This window comes from Anguilla rostrata, chromosome 16 (assembly GCF_018555375.3).
Source record: "Anguilla rostrata isolate EN2019 chromosome 16, ASM1855537v3, whole genome shotgun sequence".
Taxonomy (NCBI): Eukaryota; Metazoa; Chordata; class Actinopteri; order Anguilliformes; family Anguillidae; genus Anguilla; species Anguilla rostrata.
This window is the reverse complement of record NC_057948.1, coordinates 2,466,553-2,488,764: the sequence shown is the minus strand read 5'-3', so window position 1 is coordinate 2,488,764 and position 22,212 is coordinate 2,466,553. Positions and strand designations below refer to the sequence as shown.

The 22,212-nt window shown below is 41.0% G+C and overlaps 1 protein-coding gene, 1 long non-coding RNA gene and 1 pseudogene across 2 annotated transcripts in view; 1 reads left to right on the top strand and 2 right to left on the bottom strand.

Annotated features, from left to right (window-relative positions):
* LOC135242400 (protein NLRC3-like) overlaps positions 1-22,212 on the bottom strand; it is a 1,894,071-nt gene that overhangs the window by 1,399,040 nt on the left and 472,819 nt on the right. The gene's annotated exons all lie outside the window — the stretch shown is intronic.
* The window catches only part of LOC135242451 (uncharacterized), a 641,023-nt gene that overhangs the window by 374,876 nt on the left and 243,935 nt on the right, over positions 1-22,212 (top strand). The window lies entirely within an intron of this gene.
* Positions 12,716-12,843, bottom strand: LOC135242778 (5S ribosomal RNA; annotated as a pseudogene).

The window sequence follows — 22,212 nt, the reverse complement described above, 5'->3', positions numbered from 1 at the left end:
GCCTAGTTTTTGTTGCCTTCTTTCGGTTTTTCTGGTACTGCATGGGACAATCTGCTCTAATCTAACTAGCGATGAGAAACGGTTTAGATATGACATGTCTTACAAGTATGAATGTTAATGAGCGCAGGATACACACCCAACCTGCTCATGTCTACTGAACAGGTTACGATAATCTAATTGTGTTTATTACAATTTAATGGTTGTAACTCGGTTAAAAATGTGAAGTAAGTATTAAGAACAAAATCATTTGTCACTTCTGGGGAATATATCCTGGACCATTAAGTATTTGCAGTGCTGGATCGGTAAGTATGCCTGCCATTAGCTAGCGATAATTAAAATATTTTGAAGCGCAGACGTGGAATCAAAGCTTTCTTTATTCTGGTGTCCATGTCCGGAGTTTGAGACTGCTATAGAATGTAATGTTAGTGTACAGTAGCTCAGTGTTACGTTATTACACGTTGAATGATCTTCAGGTTTAGCTATAGGATGGTAAAGCATAGTTTTTGTTGCCTTCTTTCGTTTTTTTCTGGTACTGCATGGGTCAATCTGCTCTAATCGGCTCAAACCTAGCTAGAGAAACGGTTTATATTACATTACAGGCATTTAGCAGACGCTTTTATCCAGAGCGACTTACACGACTTTTACATAGTATCCATTTACAGCTGGATATATACTGAAGCAATTCCGGTTAAGTACCTTGCTCAAGGGTACAACGGCAGTGTCCTTACCCAGGAATCGAACCTGCGACCTTTTGGTTACAAGCCCAGTTCCTTACCCACTGTGCTACACTCCGTCCGTATATATGTTGTGTCTTACAATTATCAATGTTAATGAACGCAGGATACACACCCAACCTGCCCATGTCTGCCAAACAGGTCGCAATAATCTAATCGAGTTTATCACAATTTAATTGTTATAACTAGGTTAAAAACAATAAAGAAGTATTGAGAAGACAATCGGTTGTCACTTCCGGGAATGTATCCTGGACGTTTAAGAGTAGTGCAAACCATGTGGAAATTGCTTTTCAAATACTTGGGGTTATGGGGTGAACAAAACATGGAGATAGAGATTCCAGTTAAATTCATCTTCATACTACCGCTCTCATTCACTGCAGATCTGACTATGACATAATAAACCCCCCGTACACCTGAATGTGATATCCTATTGAGCCCAAAGTTTTACATACACCTAGGCTAAAGTTATTCAAACTCAGTTTTTCACAACTCGGCACATTTCATGTTACCATACATATATTTTGGCAAGTCAATTAGGGCATCTACTTTGTTCACATCAGAGGTAATTTTAAAACAATCAATTGGAGACAGATTTATTTCAGCTTTAATTCACTATTTCAGAATTCCAGTGGGTCAGAAGTTTACATACACCAAGCTGACTGTCTCGTTAAACACTCTGGAAGATTCCAGAGATTGATGACTTTTAGAAGCTTCTGATTGGCTAATTGTCATAATTAGGACTTAATTGGGGGTTAATTGCCACCTGGGGCTGTATTTAAGGGCCTACCTTTAGAGCCACTGCCTTTTAGCCCTTGATATCATGGGAAAATCCAAGCAACTCAGCCAAGACCTCCACAAGTCTGGTTCCTCTTTAGGAGCAATTTCCAAACAACTGAAGGTACTACGAGCATCTGTACAAACAATTGTACGTATGCAAATATAAAAATCTGGAGGCATCAGGTACCAAAGGTACCATTGCCATGACCTGATAGGCTGTCACACAAGGAAGAAGCCCCTACTCAAGGACTGGCATAAAAAAGCCAGAATGAAGTTTGCAGATGATCACCATGATGAAGACCTAGCCTTTTGGACGAATGTTCCCTGGTCAGATGAAACAAAAATTGAACTATTCCATACATAACTATCAGCGCTATGTATGGAAGAAAAAGGGTGAGACTTTTAATCCGAAGAACACCATCCCAACTGTGAAGCATGGGGGTGGCAGCATCATGTTGTGGGTGTGTTTTGCTGGAAAAAGGACTGGTGCACTTCATTAAAGAGATGGAATCATGAGGAAGGAGGATTATCTAGAAATACTGAAGCAACACCTCAAGTCATCAGCTAGAAACTTAAACCTTAGTCACAGCTGGGTCTTCCAGCAGGACAATGATCCTAAGCATACCTCCGAAGTTTTAACAAAATGGCTTAGAGACAACAAAGTGAAAGTATTGGAGTGGCTATCACAAAGCCCTGACCTGAATCCCATAGAAAATTTGTGGACTGAACTGAAAAAGCGTGTCCGAGCAGGGAGGCCTACAAACCTGACTGAGTTACACCAGTTCTGTCAGGAGGAATGTGCAAAAAATCTGGCAAAGTATGTTGAGAAGCTTGTGGAAGGCTACCCCAAGCATTTGATTCAAGATAAGCAGTTAAAAGACAATGCCACCAAAATACTAACAAAGTGTATGTAAACTTTTGACCCACTGAAAATCTGATATAGTACATAAAAGCTGAAATAAATCTGTCTCTTAGCTATTATTTAGAATGACCTCTTATGGAAATAAAGTAAATACCCTAATTGACTTAACACAGTAAATGTATGCTAACATGAAATGTGTGGATTTGTGAAAAATTGAGTTTGAATGTCTTTAGCCTAGGTGCATGTAAACTTTTGGGCTCAATTGTGTATTATATCACATTCAGGTGTTGGTGGGTTTTGTTATGTCATAGTCAGATGTGCAGTGACTGAGAGCTGCAGTAAGAGGATGAGTTTAACTACTCAACTGTACCTACCTACACCTGAAAGAGTGTCCAGTTAAACCCATCCTTTTACTGCATCTCTAACTCACAGCACATGGAGACAGAGCTTCCAGTTAAACTCATCCTCTTACTACAGAACTAACTCATGTAACATTAAATATCTGATTAATGCATTTTTACCTCTTCCTCTCAGTGCTGAGGGTTCCTCCTTTGGACTCTGGCTCCTCTGAGAGACTCATTTTAGAAAACGGCGCCCCCCTATCTAAGGAGACGGGAACACATCAGACCAGACTGGACCACAAGTGGCTTCCAACCCAAATTAGCCTGTAAACCCATAACATGACAACACACTGAACACTCACATGGACACACAGAGACATACACACACAATATAGCGTAGTTTTGACTGGAAGCAATGCAGAATTTAAATGGGCCCTGAACATGTACTATACAGACATCTCAAAAGGAGTGGTGTTACCCTTGATACTGAAGCTCAGGAGCGCGTGTCCAGAAAATCACCAGAGTGCACTAGAAACAGTGTGCCGAGGCTTGATTAGTTTCTGCCATAAACACGTGATCAATGACGTCCAAGCTTCATTCAGTACACACAACCATGTGACCGCTTTGGTAACTGACTCAAAGGAAGCAAAGCTTTGGCGCAGGTTTCGTGGGTAGAGCAAACAGTTTGTGTCAGTCGTGAGCTAGTGAGCCACAGTGACTGCTTTAAGAATCCGAGACATTGTGCAGAGATGGAACCAGCCAGGAACAGAGAGCGATCTGCAGTTTGGGAGCATTTTAAAATGATATCAGCAACTAAGCTTTATCCTCCTGAGACCCAGGCGAAAAAAGGTTCAAAATGACATTTTTTTCTATATTTTTTGTGTTATAATGTATATAGAAATAAAAATGTATAAAAATACAAACTAAATGAAATAAAAAACAATAAAAACAATCTGTTATGAATAATGATATATAATTGCAGTTTTACTTATTATGACAACAATTTAAAAAATACACATTAAATGTTTTACTCCGGAATGACCACCAGGTCCAAGAACATGTAATCTCACGTCCAAATTTCTGACATTTAAAGACCATAATGTACTATAGACACAGAGACAATAAAGCTATCATGAAGGCTTGAAGATACAACTAGAAATGTCACGTCCTCTGCAGAGGACAGACATGAATGTCTTTGTCTCAGAAGGATGAGAGAAAATTATTATATGAATACATACAACAATAACCTTTTATTTCAATGACCTGTTCAATGTTGCATGATCACCTCCTCTCCCCATTTAATAGCTATTACTCCGAAGTTTCAAGGTGGACACAACGCTGATGACTATCTTTTATAAGTCTTTTATTTAATTTCTTTTAACCTTTAATATGATCTGCTGGTTTGGTAACCTAAATCTTAAGTGCAAGAGTTGAATGGCCAACATTGAAAAATTAGCTGGCAGGATCATCTGATACAGCTGACCCCTCCCAGCTGTATCAGATAGGATCTATAAGGAAGGCCCAGTCCATTCTGAGGGATTCCCAGCATCCCTTGTTCAATCAGTTTGTATTACTTCCCTCAGAGCGCAGATATATACCGATCAGCCACAACATTAAAACCACCTACCTAATATTGTGTAGGTCCCCCTCGTGCTGTCACAACAGCTCTAACCCATCTCCACCTCTGAAGGTGTCCTCTGGTATATTTATATTTCTGTATATATTTAAATCTACTGTATATTTGTATCTGATATTTTGTATCTACTGTAAATTTGTATCTGATTGTGTTACTTTATTGTCTATTATGCTGCAACAGTGCAAATTGTACACTACTACTACTACTACTTATTACATTATTGGTTTTTACTACATAAAAAATTTGAAATGGATTACATTATTGGGAGTTATTACACTGTTGGTAGTTTATTACATTATTAGTTGCTACAGGGCTATAAAAAGCCAAGATATTGTTAGAGGGTGAATTATTTCCACACGATTTTAAAAACTCTCGACGGGTCAGAGCGGTTTTGGCGGCACAAGGGGGACCTACACAATATTAGGCAGGTGGTTTTAATGTTGTGGCTGATCGGTGTAGGCTCCCTATTTTAAAATAGGATCCCTATGTTAAAAACAAACAGGATTAAACACTCTTTTATCCCAAGTGTCACTGGCTTTCTTAATAGGTAATAGTGATACGTTTTGCAATGATTTTAATGTTTATCTGTTGTCATAAATATAGTTATTGCTATTTATTATATACTATGCTGCAGTACAAACTGCCCCATAGGGACAATAAAGACTCTAACTAACACCAAACCTATATCCTTTGTGTGATATACCGGCACATTTATTCAGAATACCCCCTCATTAATGCAAATAGGCTACTCCTAACCGCACATTATATGACTGTAACTCAATATAGACATTACATTATATTACAGGCATTTAGCAAACTCTCCTATCCAGAGCGACTTACACAACTTCTTTTTTGTCACATATTTTTTCTACATTACATCCATACAGCTGGATATATACTGAAGTAATGCAGGTTAGGTACCTTGCTCAAGGGTACTACGGCAGTGTCCTACCTGGGACTCGAACCTGTGACTTATATATAGGTCCTGTATAGGTTACAGGGCCAGGTCCTTACCTATTAGATTGGGCAAGATGTGTGATCTAAGCGACTTTGACTGTGCCGTATGGATGGTGCCAGATGTGGTGGTTCCAGCATCACAGAAACAGCTGCACTCCTGGGATTTTCATGCAGTACAGTCTCTAGAGTTTACATAGAATGGCGTGATAAACAAAAAACACATTGTTAATGAGAGATCAGAGGAGAATGGGCAGACTAGTTCAAGCTAACAGAAAAGCCACAAATGAAATAACAGCTAGAGCTCTAATGTCATCTCTCCGGACCACAGTAGGTGAGACAAAGGAGACAATTTTGATTCTTGAAACTGTCGATTACTCACAGTAAAGCCATTTTTCCTGAAGCCATTCCAAATAGCCTTTTGGCATGGAGGTAGCATCTAATTTTGGAGCATCTAATGTAGCAATTAATAGAAACTTGGTGACCCCCCGATGCAAACAAGTTCTGTAATTCTCCAACTGTGGCCACTGGATATTTCTTTGCTCCCTGAACCATCTACCTCACTGTGCATTGGCTAAGATCACTAGCATCATCTACTGGGCAGGTTTAACACTACTCCAGGGGTTTTGAAATTATTCATATTTGGTCTCACAGTAGTAAGTCGTATATTTCTTTGTTTAGTTTTTGATCCATTTCCTTATTTTTGAAGGTCAACAACCATTTTTTTTTCTTCATTTGTCAGTTTGTTGCTTTTGATGAAAAATTGATTTTGTAAGTGTGTTGCCTCAGTTTTATACTCCAGTGAAGCAGCAAGCCATGGAAGAGGACAACACAGTTCCTTAGGCCTAAGATCAGCTTAATGTCTTATATACATGCTGGTGTAAAGTTCACTCTGTTAGATTTTATTTTTAACAATCTTTAAGGGTGCCAATAATTGTGACCCCTACAAAGTCAGTATCTGAGATGCATGTATTTTGCTTGTAGGCGTATACGATATGCTAGTGACATTTTATAGCCGACTGATATCCCTGTTATTGCGTTTCATGTAAAATTTTTAAACATTTGGCAACGTTAACTACCCGTGCTTCCAGTCAGTGTTTCGACCGCTTATTTACCCATAAATGACCCCCCTAACATACACGAACATGCTCGTGAGAAATCTTCTTGGAAAACATCCAAAAACGACCCAAATCAATAACTCATGAAAGTAGATCATTATTTCTTAAGCAGCCCAATTTTATCTCAAAAAAGTCATTGTATCATGTGTTTTCCGTTTCTAAGTAGTTGTAATTCGAGAAAACGCAAAAACAAAAACTTTCGGCCCAGAGGTGCAGATGCAACATACAAAAACAAAAAGGAGTGGTCCTGAGGTGCAGATGCAACATACAAAAACAACTTTCAGCCCTGAAGTGCGAAACACAAATACAATAAGAAAATGAAAAAAACAAAAAGGAGCAGCCCTGAGGTGCAAAATACAAACATACAAAAACTAGCAGCCCCGAGGTGCAAAACACAAACATACAAAAACAAAAACGTGCAGCCCTTAGGTGCAAATGCAACATACAAAAACAAAAACTAGTAGCCCCGAAGTGCTACCTCAGGGCTGCTCCTTTTTGGCCTGACGACATGACTCCCGTCATATCCAAATAGGTAAAATTATCATGAAATACCATAGAAATGCTAAAATACACGTTCAACTTTTTAAAAGTCGTTTGAAAGGGTATGTTTTGTTTTTGGTCCCAAATGGGGAATTTGAAAAAAACATATTACTTCTACTACTCCTCGGGCGCCTCCTCGGGCACCTTATTTCACTAAATTAAGCGTTATTGCGATCATAGTTGCGGAGTCCTATTCCTCCAAACACCCCTTCTCAGCTTCTATTCTCCCCAACCCAACCCACTCCAAAACAGACTACTTACTCCGTTCTTTTATCCAGTTTTATTCCTTTTTTTACTACATCCTCCTTGTCCTCCGTCTTCAAAATGACGTTTGAGTTTGAAACAGTTTCACTTTCTCTTTCGACCCTTTTTTAAATGTATTTATTTATTTTTATTTTATTTACTTTTTTACTGGTTCAAATAAGTATTTTTATTTTCATTGGTTGCATTCATTTATTGTATTCAATTAGTTACCCAGAAAAGACAAACATTCCTTGTATGTAGACATTTGCCTAATTTTAACGTGTACATGTACTAACCCTATTGAACAATTCTACAATTCCGTTGGGACTTAAATTGTTCCAATATATTGGTACCATCTGTAGGCTAAACCCGCAAATAAGCCTGTTCGAGTGTGGCGAACATCCGCGTCACTGTAAGAAATCTTTTTTCAAGATGCACAATATGACGATTGACAGAAAATGAAAAATAATAAAAATAAACCATCTGTCTCCCTCAGTGTCCCTGACACAATCACTGACGCATTCACTTCCTCGTGACCAGTTATATCCGTATATGTGCTTATGTTTGCGGCGAGTAGTTTCTGTTATCACGAGGCTATTTGTTATCTCCATTCTTAACAGTCTATTTTTGTTTGTAAATGTAGGTGTAAGGTTTGTTAGTTTGTTATTATGTACGGTATTTGTAAGGTTACTCGTCATTTGTTGTTTGTATGTTTTTCATCATATCTGTGTCTGTCATTAAAAAATAGGATAAAAACAGCAGCTGATTTTCCATGGAGCTTGCACCTTCCAGGTTCAAAGGGGAGGGGGGGGGGGGGGGGGGTTCATGTCTTCTCAGCATGGAGCTGCATGTTCCTGTATTCGTGCTGGTGTCCTCTGGGTCCTCTGGTTTTCTGGTTTCCTCCCACACCAAAGACATGCATGTCAGGTTCAGTAAACTCCTGTCATTGTCACTGGCCAAGGCCACTGCACAGTGGCTGCCCACTAAAAGTAGTTAGAATGAGTCAAATGCAGAGGATTAATTATTCTTTCTCTTTGAGTAACTAACATGTCCTTGTATTGATGCCTGGCAGATTTTATAGAACTTTCTGAGCTGTGTCTAGAAGTTTTATATGACAGGTCATTGCCAGAATTAAAAGATGACATTTTGATTCAGTGCAAACAACTGAAGTTTATTTGTAATAACGTGTTTACTCAATGGATAATCAACTGAGTTTCCAACTTGATAAATACATCAACGTAATTATGAACAATGATTAGTCAAAAAAGGCCTTTAAAATATGGCCAGTTATAATGAAATATAATGACCAAGCACAAAATCTCATCAGCTGACATGGTATCAGTGAGCTGTAACCAAAATAATTTATATTTGGCCTGTAACTGCATGATTGTACATAGTGTATCTGTGGCTATGATTTGATGTTACAGTGGACAGAGTTACACTTATGAAATCAGATCTCATGATCAGATTCAATGAGAAATAATAGTAGGAGAAGCCATTTATGATTCAGTGGCCCTTAAATCTTTGTGACAAGTGAAGGGGGTGTATTTATAGACCATTTTATTTGTCTAAGATTTCTTGTATCTGAATCTGATCACAAAAATCTGATTTCAATAATGTATATTGTGGTCATTGTGACCATATACTCCTAATAAAGAAAGAATTACACAATTCTGTCTGCAGACGTTAAAAAGCCAACACTGAATCTATAATTGAAGACAGCATAAAGGGTCCCTTCAGAATAAGAAACATCAGTGTCTATGTCCTTGCTCACAAGTGAAAACATGCAACCATTTATGATGTCTGCAATAATGACAATTTGATTAAACTCTTAGTGCAGCAGTAAGGCTCAAAAAGCCAAACTTCATACCGATGCCTGTGACACTCTGACCAGAGAAAGCTCCTGTAATCCATCTAGTGACAAGCTATTAGGCTATCTCTCAGAACTCTGCAAAATTATCATTGCTTACTTGTTATGCAGATTCTATTATGTTTGCCACAGCCCAAACATGAGCTAACGCTTCGAACCAGGAAGTGCCCATGAGACAACAGTTTAGTGTGAAACTGAACTTCCACTACCATCTAGTGGCTGTTTAGAGGAACTACAATATTATTTTTTACAACAGTCTTTTCTAGAACTCCACAGGTGTTCTCGTCTTAATAATTGCAGTAGATGTGACTGTAAACTAAAATGTTTAGCAAATAATTACATTTTTGATCGATCAAAGAAACAGTTTTCATGTCTATATGAGCGCACATAATGAATCACTGCCCAGTCTTTCACTGCTCTGCCTCAGTTCCTGTAGATTCAGTGGGAAACCTGCAGTGATTAATGTACTTCAGACTGTGTTCTGCAGTGTACAGCTGCTTTGAGGCTCAAGGTAGTGAAGGGAAGTGTATGCTTCTGTATTTCTGTATGCACTCCTGGCCACTTCTGCCTAGGCCTGTGGCTTTGTCCCAGTCTCCACATTCCCAGTTACCGTGGTGATGAGGGAGAAGAGCGATGGAGAGCTACGGGGAGGATGGAATGCAGCTCAGGGCCGTCCCGAGTGCACTTCTGAGAGGACCCAAAAAGCTCTGGCACCCACAATGGGGATATAGCACCCCTGTGCCAGGTGCTATACTGTGCTGTTGTGCTGTGTGCTGTGAGGCCTAATTACTGACGTAACAAACGTGTGTGACCACAGACAGAGACTCCATGCTTGTGAGATGTGACCTTATGAGGTGTGATGCTTAGAAACTACTATCAAGACTGAGACAACTTAGTGAGTCTTTGGAGAATGCCTCTGCATGCTGTGCAGTGGGTATTTCCCTGGTGCATATTGTACTAAAGTCTGTTACAGTGGGAAAATGTCATTTGACCTATGTTTTCCTGTCTAGCTCGTGTGCCTGCTTTGATTATTTGGCACATTGTATGGTAGTTAGCATTACTTATGGATGCTGATAAGTTGTAATTTTATTGAAAGGCTTGGGGCTGCTGGATGGCTCATTTGGTTAAGGCACCACGCTGAGGTGCATGAATGAGCCTCTCAGCCACGGGTCGAATCTGGACCGTGCCAGTGCCGACTGTGGCCGGTAGCTCCACAGGGAGACGTATGATTGGTGCCTGTGTTGCCCAGGATACGGGAGGGTACAGTCAGACAGGGATCTGTGTTTCATCGCTCTCTAGTGACCCCCCTTGCACGCTCGTATGACTGCATGTCAGAGCCGCTTATGAAAGGTCTTCCTCTGGCATGAAAAACAGCTTTTCTGTTCTATTCCATTACAAAATATATATGCGCACAAGCTGAAATGTGGTAAATGTTTCTTTTTCTCATCCAAGCAGAGTAAAATAATCTATTAATGTGTAGGATTGTTATTACACCTTAGGTGTGATTTTTCTTTTTCTTTTTTAAAGCAAAGCATCAAAATTAAATATAAGGTCATGTCATGGTTCTGGCTCCATCACATGGGTGTTTCATGTAATTACAACAGGGAAACATTTACTGAGACGAGCTCGCTCCTGTTAATAAAAGTACTGGGAGGTGGGGGGCACTGAACGGTGCAAACACGGGGAGAACAACAGTGGTCCCAGGTTGACCTTCCCGATCATAGATTGCATGCATGAATAAAGTGCTGAATTTCGGGACATCAATTACAATATCAAACATATCACCAATATAAATAGAACATGAGTATGCAACCATTCACCCTTACTCTCTGAGTCTGTCAGTTAAAAAGTCAAGAATCCAGCCCACTATGTTAAAATCAAGGTCAAAGTTTTTACTACTAAAATGTGGGGTTGAATTGTATTAAAAGCAGATGAAAAATCAACAAATAAAATCCTAGCATGTGTTTTACTACCTTCGAGGTGTTTGAATAACAGGTTTAGCAGAGTGGCAGTAGCATCTTCTACCCCTCGCTTAGCCCTATAGGCAAACTGTAGCGGGTCAAGAAGATTCTCTGTTTCTGTAAGGAGCTCTTTTTTCAGCAGTTTTTCAAAATACTTCATGACTAAGGAGGTCAGGGCAACTGGCCTGAAGTCGTTTAGTACTTTGGGGTGATTGTGTTGGGCCACTGGGATAACTGTATACTGTTTCCAAATTTTTGACACTCTGTTGATTGAGGGACAGCTGTAAAATGTAATGAAAAACTGGATCTAGTTGCTCTGCACAGGAGATGAGCAGGCAGCTGCCTATACTGTCAGGCCCGGGGCTCTTCCTAGCTCTGGAGTGTTTAAATGTATTGACCACAGTACATTCATCAAAAGAGGTGGGACCACTGGCAGGTTGGTTTTCTGCTCTAGAATGACATTCCTGAAATTGGAGGTGTCAGACCTCAGGCAATACTTATTGAACTCTTGTGCAAGCTGTTTGTCGCATCTGAAACCCTCCAGTACAACCTTAGAGTTCCTTTTGCTCCTTGTGTCAACAATAGTTTATATACCGTCCCAGGCAGAACCTAAATTGTTGTTCCCAAACTCCCTCTCTATTTTTTTTTGTAACTCTGCTTTGCTCTCCTTATTTCAAATTTCACTTCACTTTTCAACCTGTTCAATTCTGAGAGGTTTCCCTCCCGAAATGCACGCCTCTTTCTATTCAACAACACCTTAAGTGATTTTGTCACCCATAGCTTACTATTTGGGTACACCTTCAGAAACTTATCTTTTGGGTGGATGTATACAACCGTGATAAATATTTGGGGAAACTCGAGGGGCAAATATGGGGGGGGGGGGGGGCGCAGAGACACGGACAACAGTTCAGCATCTTTAGTGCACAGTCTTTCTCTCACAAGAACATTTTTGATCTTTGATTCCCGTATAGGCAGACCCCTCCACCTCGCGACATGCCAGTCACACCGGCATCTCGGTCGAGGCGCACCAGCGCACCAAACCCGTCAATGGCCACTTCAGTGTCCAAATCTCTTTCCGAAAGCCATGTCTCTGTAATCGCCAGTGAACACGCGTCTCTGAATTCATGCTGAAATCGTACATGGACTTGCAACTCGTCAGTTTTATTACGGGGAGAGTGTGCGTTTGATGGAATGATGGAAGGCAGGGGAATACGGGAGAGAGATTGCTTTCTCAGTCTTTGGCGTACGCCACCCCGCTTACCTCGCTTCCTTGTCTTGCGGGGTAACTCGCCGGTAAATTCCCCTTTCCCACTTGATTGATTAGCAAAACAGTTGAGATTTGGGAAGGTTAGATCCGAGGGAGGGCTGTGGACCCGAAGGTTACTCCACTGCAGGAGAAACTCCCTGCTGTATTGGATGTGCTTTGGGTTGGGCAACTCATTCAGAGTTTCCACGAGGTGGAACGCTGTCCACAGTAAAAACAAAGCTGTCAACTCCATGCTTTTGTTTTGCATTAAAACATAGCAACAGGACAGTGTAAGAAGTCAACACCTTGCTTCTCACGCATTGATCTCTCGGGCTGTTGTATTCAGTGCATAGAAATAAGGAAACAAACACAAAGCCAGGCGTGACTTGCTGCCGGTCGCTGCACGAGCATGCGCCCTAGCGTCCGGGTGGGGAGCTTACTGCACCTGGTATTCCCAGACGGTCTCCCATCCAAGTACTAACCAGGCCCGACCCTACTTAGCTTCTGAGATCAGACAAGATCAGACGAGATCGGGGTTTTCAGGGTGGTGTGGCTGTAAGCAAACTCCACAGTTGCTCTCATGTTTTAAGCATTGCAGGTGATATGGCTGTAAAGTACTATGTTTCACAAATGATCCAAATGATGTTTTAACAATCAAGACCAGTATGTATATTGATGGGATTATACATAGTCTATCAGTGCCCTTTCATTGATCAATGCTACACTATGACCACATACTTATAAAGCATAGTACTGTCCAATCGTGTTAAAAAGCCAGCATGATCACTCTGACATCACTTGCAATAGATTTTTTGGAGAATAGTGCTGTCATTTATACTCAAGGATACCAAAAACAAGATGGACCCACTGCTCTTTCCACACAAGGTGAGGCACGACATTGATGGTTCTGTAATTTTTCTCGTTTTTTTACATTGTAATTCAATTTCAGTTCAGTGAACTCTTGAGAACCTGTCAACTTCTGCCTTGAAACTCAACCTCTGGAGTTCAGGCCCTAGCAGTAGCATCACAAGGCCACCAGGTGGCAGAATACATCTGCTTAGTGTTTACAGTATTCCAACAAACTCACAGATCTGATAGTCGTCAAAAAAATACTCTGATACATTTGCCCATTTCCAGCTCCTTCCACGGTACATAATGGTTTTATTAAATTCCATTTAGCATGAGGATGGAGGTGTAATTTCAAAGAAATGCACTGGTAGACACACTGAAGACCCTCATTGTTGTATACAGAGCACACACACAGCACACTGATGGACACAGCCCCACAGTACATTAACACACAGCTGGCCACAGCCACACAGCCGCACGCACGCACGCACGCACGCACGCAGGCACGCACACTCATTGTCCACCTGATCACATGGATAGATGCCTTGATACTGTGGTTTATATCTTTGGAGGCCCTACTAGACTGAAGGCTTTTCTTTCTGGGGAGGCTATGCTTCTTCGGTGTGTGTAGCAGGATGCTGGCCATGTTCTACCAGATCATTGTGGCCAGTGTCCTGTTTTACACCTGTGTGAACAGGCCTGTGTGTTCTCTTCACTGATCTCCCATCCTGCCTTGTTGAAGGTGCTGTGGAACACCTGTCTGACTTCCCTCACAGCTTCAGCATAAGCACCTGCTGTTGCATTACACATCCCCTAAAGGCTGCATTGATTACTGAAATTAGACCCAACCCCTCCCCCACACTGAGTAGTCATGGTTCCCCCCACACCTGCAGCAGCGCCTCTCTGCACACTGAAGTCACATGACCCAACCTCTGACACCTGAGCACCGCAGTGGGGCTGGCACTGACGGCCTGACTGCGTAACGGACATAACCCATCTTCCCTCTCTCCAGCAGTCATGCATCACGGAGGTAAAGGAGGACTGCCTTAGTAGCCCCTTTCTACCCCTCTCCAGTGGTTCCAGAGTGAGTGGCCTTAACCAGCTTCCCCCCCTGCACACATGATTTCAGCATATCCTCAGTGACTGAGAAGGGAGCACCTGCAAGGACTCCTCTTACCCCATTCCTGGCTCTGGCACTGAACACTCCACCTCCACCTTTCTGAGTTTCCTGATCTTAAGAGCTTCTCCTGCTGCTTCTTATCCACACAGAAATTAATCACCTTGCCCCTGCCTGTATAACTCTCAGATCTCACCACCCCCACAGATTCCCCCACTAGTTTAGTCAATCTCATCGGATTAGAAACATTATTGCTGATGTCTGACTGAAACCAGTACCTTAAACTCCTCACCCTCCACTCTCCGAACTTTAGCATTGTTTTTGGGGCTGTGGTAGGGTGGGCGTGGTTTTGCGTTGGCTGCAGAGAGAGAGAGTGGGCGGGGCGGCTCTCGGAACTCACTGCGCCACAGCTGTTGGGGATTATTAATCAGCACTGATGGTTAATTGTTTGATTGATGGACAATGTGCTGATTACCTCGACAGTGAGCCTGGACGCTTAAAAGCCGGTCTACAGAGACAGAAAAGAGAAACTGGAGACGGAGGAAGAGCTGACGGACGGTCAGCCGTAAATTGTGTGTCTGTGTACCGAACAGAAAGCCGCGTGGCGGCCGTAAAAATAAAAGACGCATTCGCGTCCAAAAATAAACTCTCGTCTCTCTCATCTCTGACACGAGCGGTGGCACTCAGTTTGCTACAGGGGCTATTTTACATTTTGTCATGACTACTTTTGCATACCTCACTGGATATGACTTAAGTCACAGGCCGTGCCGTTTGGTTAGAAAGGCTTGGGTGTATTTTGACAACTGCCACCTTTATTTAAAAAAAACGGTATCAAACCGACATAGATTTTTGTCTGTGAAATCATGCGTGACTTCAGGGTAAATTCCGTACTTGTTGTTCTGTGTGGTAGACTTAATATCAGGAAATTATTAGGCTTAGTGGGTTAACTGCAATGTGTTTAGCTGGAGTTTAAACCGCGGGTTTAGCCCTAAGCCACAGAACTCCGTTAGCCTACAACTGGAACAGCCAACTCCTATTTGTTAGATTCAAGTAATTTTTCTTGTCATAACACAATTCAGGTCTAGAGGTTTAATCCTGTGTTTAACTCATAGAATTAACTCATAGAATTCCGACTTGGTTTAACAAAAGATAAAGCTAAATAAATAAAAGCAACGTGGGTAATACATAGTTAAAGTGACGGTTCAGGACTATCATCCGTGGATTTAATTTCTGTGAATATTTTTCTAAATTTAATCAATGTAACTGTGTTTATTAAACAGCGTCCATATTAAATCAGCCATTCTGTCCGTGTTTTTTTCTTTCTTTTCCACCCCGTGTATATTAAACTTAATTTTAAGAAAAAAATTCAGAACAAATTGATTTTCACACGGCGATTATTGCCCTAGAATTTCATGTCTCTTCAATGTGCGATGGATAGAATAATAGTTGTGCATATGAAATATTTTTGTCTGAGCCGCGTGGAAGCCAAAATTTGACTTTTGCTCAGTTTTTGGGCGAAAATGCATCAAAATGCATTTCTATACCGAATACCCCAAATTAAATTGTATTAAACTAAAAAATATTGCTACCAAAATGTAGGTCGATCAAAATAAAATCCACCAAATCATGTAGAAAAATTAGTGACAAAAAATAATCATAAAAGGATGTTAGCTTGACAATTCCCATTTTTTCTATGGAAGGACATATCAAAATTGTGAAATTTATTTATTTATTTATTTTTGTTTCTCTTCTGGGTCAGGTTTAGATCTGGGGGTCAGGATCCAGGGGTATAAATATCTTAAGATAGCACGAAAAGAAGGCAATATTTACCATACATACTCCATTCAGATGCAACGAAGCATTTTCTTGTTTAAGATGTGGCCCCTGAAATGTTAGAATGGTGTACTATTAGTTCAGGGATTTACCTAAGAGCTAACAGTCCCAGTAGTCCCCATCTCGCAATTTAGCAGAGCGCTGTTCCACTTCAGCCACCGCCTCGCAGACCACTTGCTGATAAGAAACTGGGCAAATGTCTGAAAGCGTTCAAATTGCAGCTTGGATTATGCCTCTTAGGGTTAATTTCAGCTTCATGAAGAATGTTTCAACAAAGATTAAAATGCTGTTTCTGGATTGGTGTATTGGTTGATACTCATCAGGTGTATCAGATTAGCCAATGAGCATCTTCAATCACTGCAATAACAGGCTTCTCCAGCTTAACCTAGAGGCATAAACTGCACCTCCTCATAAAAACACAACCTCCCAACAGAAATACAAGACAATATAACACACCCCCACGTTAAGACAATGGATGAAGCTGACATTACAGTCAATGCAAAGGCATAAACACCTCAGGAGAGTTACAAAAAATACAATTTATTGTACAGAAGTAAAAAAAAAAAAAAAAAAACAGCAAAGCATAAATTTATTCAGTGACTTTTGAAAACAATCACAATGTACTTCTACACGTAATTTTACATTCAGGACAGCGCAAGTAAGTGCTCCCAACACGAATGTGTTGGATTTGTAAATTGTACGTCAGCAGAAACGTTTCAAACTGGTTTGTGGTTTTTGGAGCGCTGGAGATAGAACAATGGGTTATAGTCAGTGTGAACCTGCAGTGGAGAAGACAGGTTTTTAGATCGCAACATGATACAAAGCAAGAATCAATGAGAGCCTCTTGTTCCATCGTGGAATAGCTTCTCTGGTAAGACATGGTCTTTTTAGAGTAGTAACTGACGGGCTGTTCTGTGTCAGTTATGTCATCCTGGAGAAGAACTGCACCAGCTCCAGTTTCACTCGCATTCACTTAGAGTTTAAACAGTGGGCCAAATGCAGGGGCTGACAAAACCCAAGCATTTTCCAACAGAGCTTTAGCACGCTCAGAAGCATGCTGGCAACACTGGTCCCATTTAGGCACCTTAGGGCTAAGCAAGCCAGGAAACAGGGAAACGGCATATGCAAAGTTCTTATAAAATGAAGATAGTAGTCTGTCATTCCAAAAAAAATATCTGTAGCTCACTGGGTACAGGATCGATCACCTCTGTTTTGGCACTTACAGGGCACACTTGACCTTGTGCAACTAAGAAAAGAGTTGTAAGCTCTACGTTTGCCCTTGCTTTTAGCAGCAATGAGGGTGCATGTAAACAGAAAATCTACTTTTCTAATGTTCTCTGCTTTTTATCACTGCTTTTTAAATTCTCCCTTAACCTCACACAAACTCACTCACTCATACTCTTTCACTTGCTCTTTAATGTAGTTGGGTGATGATGACATAAAAACAGTGATTTAAAAAAAAAACATTAATATTGCACTGCACAGGAGTTTTCAGACCATCTTCTTCTAAATTTCAGTCTTGAAAGAGTGTTGTGGATTCCAGCTCTTACGATCCAGGGAATCTACACGTTCCAAATTACTGGAGACAATACCCTGTCCAAATGATGGGTATTCCCAGGGTGTATGGAAGGTTGATATATGTTTCTACTGCAAAAAGCGATGCTCAAAACTGTACTTAAAAATGAAGGTGGTGTAGGCTTCCTATTTATCATGTGTTTATCATATTTCTTTTTTTCAACTACTATCTTTATTGGATTATTCTCTTGTTAATATTATAGGTTACCCAAAAAAATAAAATACACACACATATATATATATACACACACTATGGATAACTACATCTCTCATAATCATCTTCTTCCCTATTCTCTCTCTAAGATTTTCCTTGCACAAGCATTTCTTTATTGCTATTATTTTTTTCATAATGCTCCAGAGTCTTGAGAGTGATCCATCCACATCCTCTGCACCACTGACAGAATGCTTCTCCTGCACTGAGAAATACTACCTGTCAGAAATACACAGTGGTCTCAGGGAATGGACACAAGCGCAGAGAAGACTTAAAGACTTTTACTTAAAAATATGGGTAAAAATATCAAAAATCACAGGAAACAAAAACACAAGAGAAAAACACAATAAACTGGGAAAAGCAGGAGAACACAGGAAAATGGCACAAGAATCTCAAAACACAGGTTCAGAACTGGGAAGTTCACGCAAAGACTCAACAGAGACACAAGGGAAGCAGGGGAACATAAAACACACCTGCAGACAATAACCTAAACAAGCAGGAGAAACTAACAAGAACAAACAATCTAATCATCACAGACAATTAACTCAGACAAGACACAAAACACAAGGAAAAGGGAAACAGACGGCCTCTGGTGGTCAACAGGGGGAACTTGTGACAACAAGACCATGATGATGTATGTGAAAAGGAAGTGGCCCTTTTAAATATGACACTACTGAAATGTTTTGGCTGCTATTCTAAGAATAAATATACTTTAAATATGAATGGATGCATTTTGTAGTAAGCAAAATACAATGTATTTGACTGTGAGGGTCTTCATACTTGTTCATACCTACATACACAGGTAGAATAATTGCTTGGAACGGTATTTAAATTTAACACAAGTGAACATGAAATGTCCACATCTTGTAAAAATGTCAGATGGTTTACTGTGCTGTCAGTGGGCACATTGGGTTGTATGAGAGAGACAGAGTGAGGTCTGATGACAGTAGCAGTGTAAGACAGGAAGGAAGAGCAGCAGCAGGGTCAGAGAGCCACGCTGAAGGGCAGGACAGGGCCTCAACATCAGGGCCTAGTGGCTCCTCAGCCAGTCACTGCCCATCAGCAGAGCCGGCCATTGAAGGTGTCTCCATCCGAGCCTCATCACACAGCAGCACCATTCTCTGCATTCTTCTGCACATTTTCAGAGCCAAACCAATGGCAGGTGGTGTCATGAGTTTCATCTTCTCACTGATTTCAGCATGAAGCATTCCCTTTGATGAAATGTGTTTTCATTGTTAATATTTGTTGATGTTTTCAGAGAGGAAGACAGAACCTGTTCTGAAAACAGCAGCCCGGATGTATCAGAGACATGTTATAAAGAATGCTGAGGACAGGCCAGAGCTAGTTCTTACGCTTGATCTAAACAGTGATGAGAAGGATTGTGAACGTGAAATGTTCTTTTATAAATGGCAATATATTGACTGGACAAGGACAAGTCCCTTCACCAAAAGTCTTAAGGGTAGGTAACAGTAAAACAATCAGTATTGCAGTAAAATTTGACTCTCTCTCTCTGCAGCCATAGCCTGATACTGAATCTCTTTCCTTTACGTTTGCTTACTGTACTCTAAACTGGAGATGCTGCAATAGAGGAAAGAGCAACACCACACTTCTCACTGCTAATGGAAAAGCTGAACTTTAGATTTGACCTTGACCATGGTGAGTCACTGTAACTCCCACAGGATTAAATAAATTCAGATTCTTAAACTAGCGTGTCTAGAGAAGATGCAGGCATGTGCCAAAGATGTTCACTGAAAAGATAACAATGAGAATTTCTTAGACCTCTGGTGAGTTTTCAAATTATATCTGTTTGTTATATTTTCACAAAGTGCTTCATGTTTTTTATAAGACATGCATATATTTAACAATGGTTTTAAAATGAATCACATCAGCCAAGCATTTTGTAATGGCATTTATTACACTGATGGTGGAAAACATACTGTTTAATTGGCTATTTTCTTAAAATACTGGTACCCTGTTTGTTCATAAATGGCACGTGCCATAATTGTGCTCTTTGATAAATCCGCACTCCCATGTATTTGATCACATGTATATAACAAGTAGTGTCTTGCAAGCTCACATGGGCTGGGCACCCTAAAAGGGTGTAAGACACTGAAATAAGATAAACAACCAAACGAACTCCAGTTCAAAGAATATCATATAAAATGTGATGTTCAAAGAATTACTGTGCTGCAACCCTGTGTTGTATGTTAGGAACTGTAAAATTATGTTGAACAACGTCAAACTGACATGGTGAAATGTTTTGGATTTAAGCTAGTGATGAATACCATTCCATAGCCACCAGCAGATAGACTGGAATAACGTTTTACCCATGACTGCTTATGATGGCATTTTCTTGTGTCATAAGCCCTCGCCGGTGGTCCAGTGGATAGCACTGTCACCTCACAACAAGAAGGTCCTGGGTTTGAATCTGGCCTGGGCCTTTCTGTGTGGAGTTTGCATGTTCTCCTCGTGTCCACGTGGGTTTCTTCCCACAGTCCAAAAACATGCAGGTAGGCTAAATTTCCCATGGGTATGAGTGTGTGAGTGAATGGTTTGTGGGCCCATTTATTATCAAACAGGTTTCCAGTAGTTTAAGAAAATAACCAATGAAACAGCATGTTTTCCACTGTTAGTATTGTTAATACCTCCCTTGCCTCTGGTCATGCTCCCTCCGATTTTAAGATGGCTTGTGTTACCCCACTCCTCAAGAATCCCACTTCAGACCCCTCTGATGTAATGAATTATCGACCTGTATCGCTTCTACCTTTTTTGTCCAAAACCCTTGAGTGAGCAGTGCTTAAACAACCAACCTCTTTTCTCCATCAGAACAACCTTCTAGACCCTCACTATTCTGGCTTCTGATCCGGGCACTCAACAGAGACTGCGCTCCTGGCTGTGATGGAGGCACTCGCTACTGCAGGAGCCTCACGCCTCTCCTCTGTCCTGATCCTACTAGAACAGTCTGCAGCATTTTACATGGTCAACCAAAACTACTCCTCTCCACCTTGGCTGAGATGGGCATTTCTGGGACTGCCCTGTCTTGGTTTGCTTCCCATCTTGCAGATAGGTCCTACCAGGTCACCTGGGTGGGGTCTGCCTCTGCTTCTCATCCCCTTGTTACAGGAGTACTGCAGGGATATGTACTCGCTCCTCTGCTGTTCTCCATTTACACCAAATCTCTTGGTTCAGTTATTAATTCACATGGCTTCTCCTATCACTGTTATGCAGACAACACGCAACTCTTCTTCTCTTCCTCCCCCTCTACCTCACAGGTTAATGATAAAATATTTTCCTGCCTGTGTCATGGTCCTGTGTTCCTGTCTGCGTTTTCCCTGTTGGGCCGCCAGATGGCGGCACTTCTGTTTTGTGTCCTGCTCTCCCTGTGTTAATTGTATGATTGTTTCCAATTGTCTCGTGATTCTATTGTTGTTCCCACCTGTGTCTTGTTATCCCCTCCTTTTTTGGTTTGATTGTTTTTTGAGTTCACCTGTGTCTTGTTACCCCTTGTCTATTTAAGTTCTCTGTTCCCTTGACTCGGGTGCTGGTTCCTTGTGTTTGTTTCCGATGTATGTTTCAGACCCTTTGTACCTGCCTGCGTTTTTTACCTGTTTGTGTTTTGTTCCTGACTTGTTTTTGTTCCTGACTTCTGTTTGTTTGACCTACCTGTTTGTTTGAATTACCCTTGTGCTCTGCCTGCCTGCGTTCTGCCCTGACCGTGTTCTGCCTGCCTGTATTTGTGAGTTCCTCTTGTTTTCTGTTATGTTTAGATATTTTTTGAGTTTGTGTTTTTGCCCATCGTGGCCTTTTTTGTTCCCTGTTTGTTTGCCTTTTGTCAGTAAAGTCTTTTGTTCCCCTCCCATTTTGGATTTGTGTTTTTTTTTTTCCCTCTGCGTTTGGGTCCCCCCTACCCGAACCCTGACAGCCTGGCTGATATCTCAACCTGGATGGCCAGCCACCACCTGAAGCTCAGCCTCAATGTCACACACTGCGACACACCCCTTTCTGAACAGGAGAGTTTGACACAGGGAGATACGTGAATCCGGAAAAATATTCCGGTCTTTATTTACATACTTTTAGAGAGAGAGGGAGAATCCAGTCTATTACAAAACAACAAAACAGCTTCGCCCTTCACCCTCACGGGATCAGGGTAAAAATAATAAAGAAACACAACATATTAAAATAACAAAAACAAAATAATGAAACTATGACACTTTCTAGTCTCTCTCTCGGCTCGCGTTTTCCTCAGTCAGAGACACCTACTGGGAAGAAAGCACACTTTAAATACCTGGATTAATTACTGACTCACTCCAGGCGCGTGTGCCTACTTAACCTGTAGGCGTGGTCC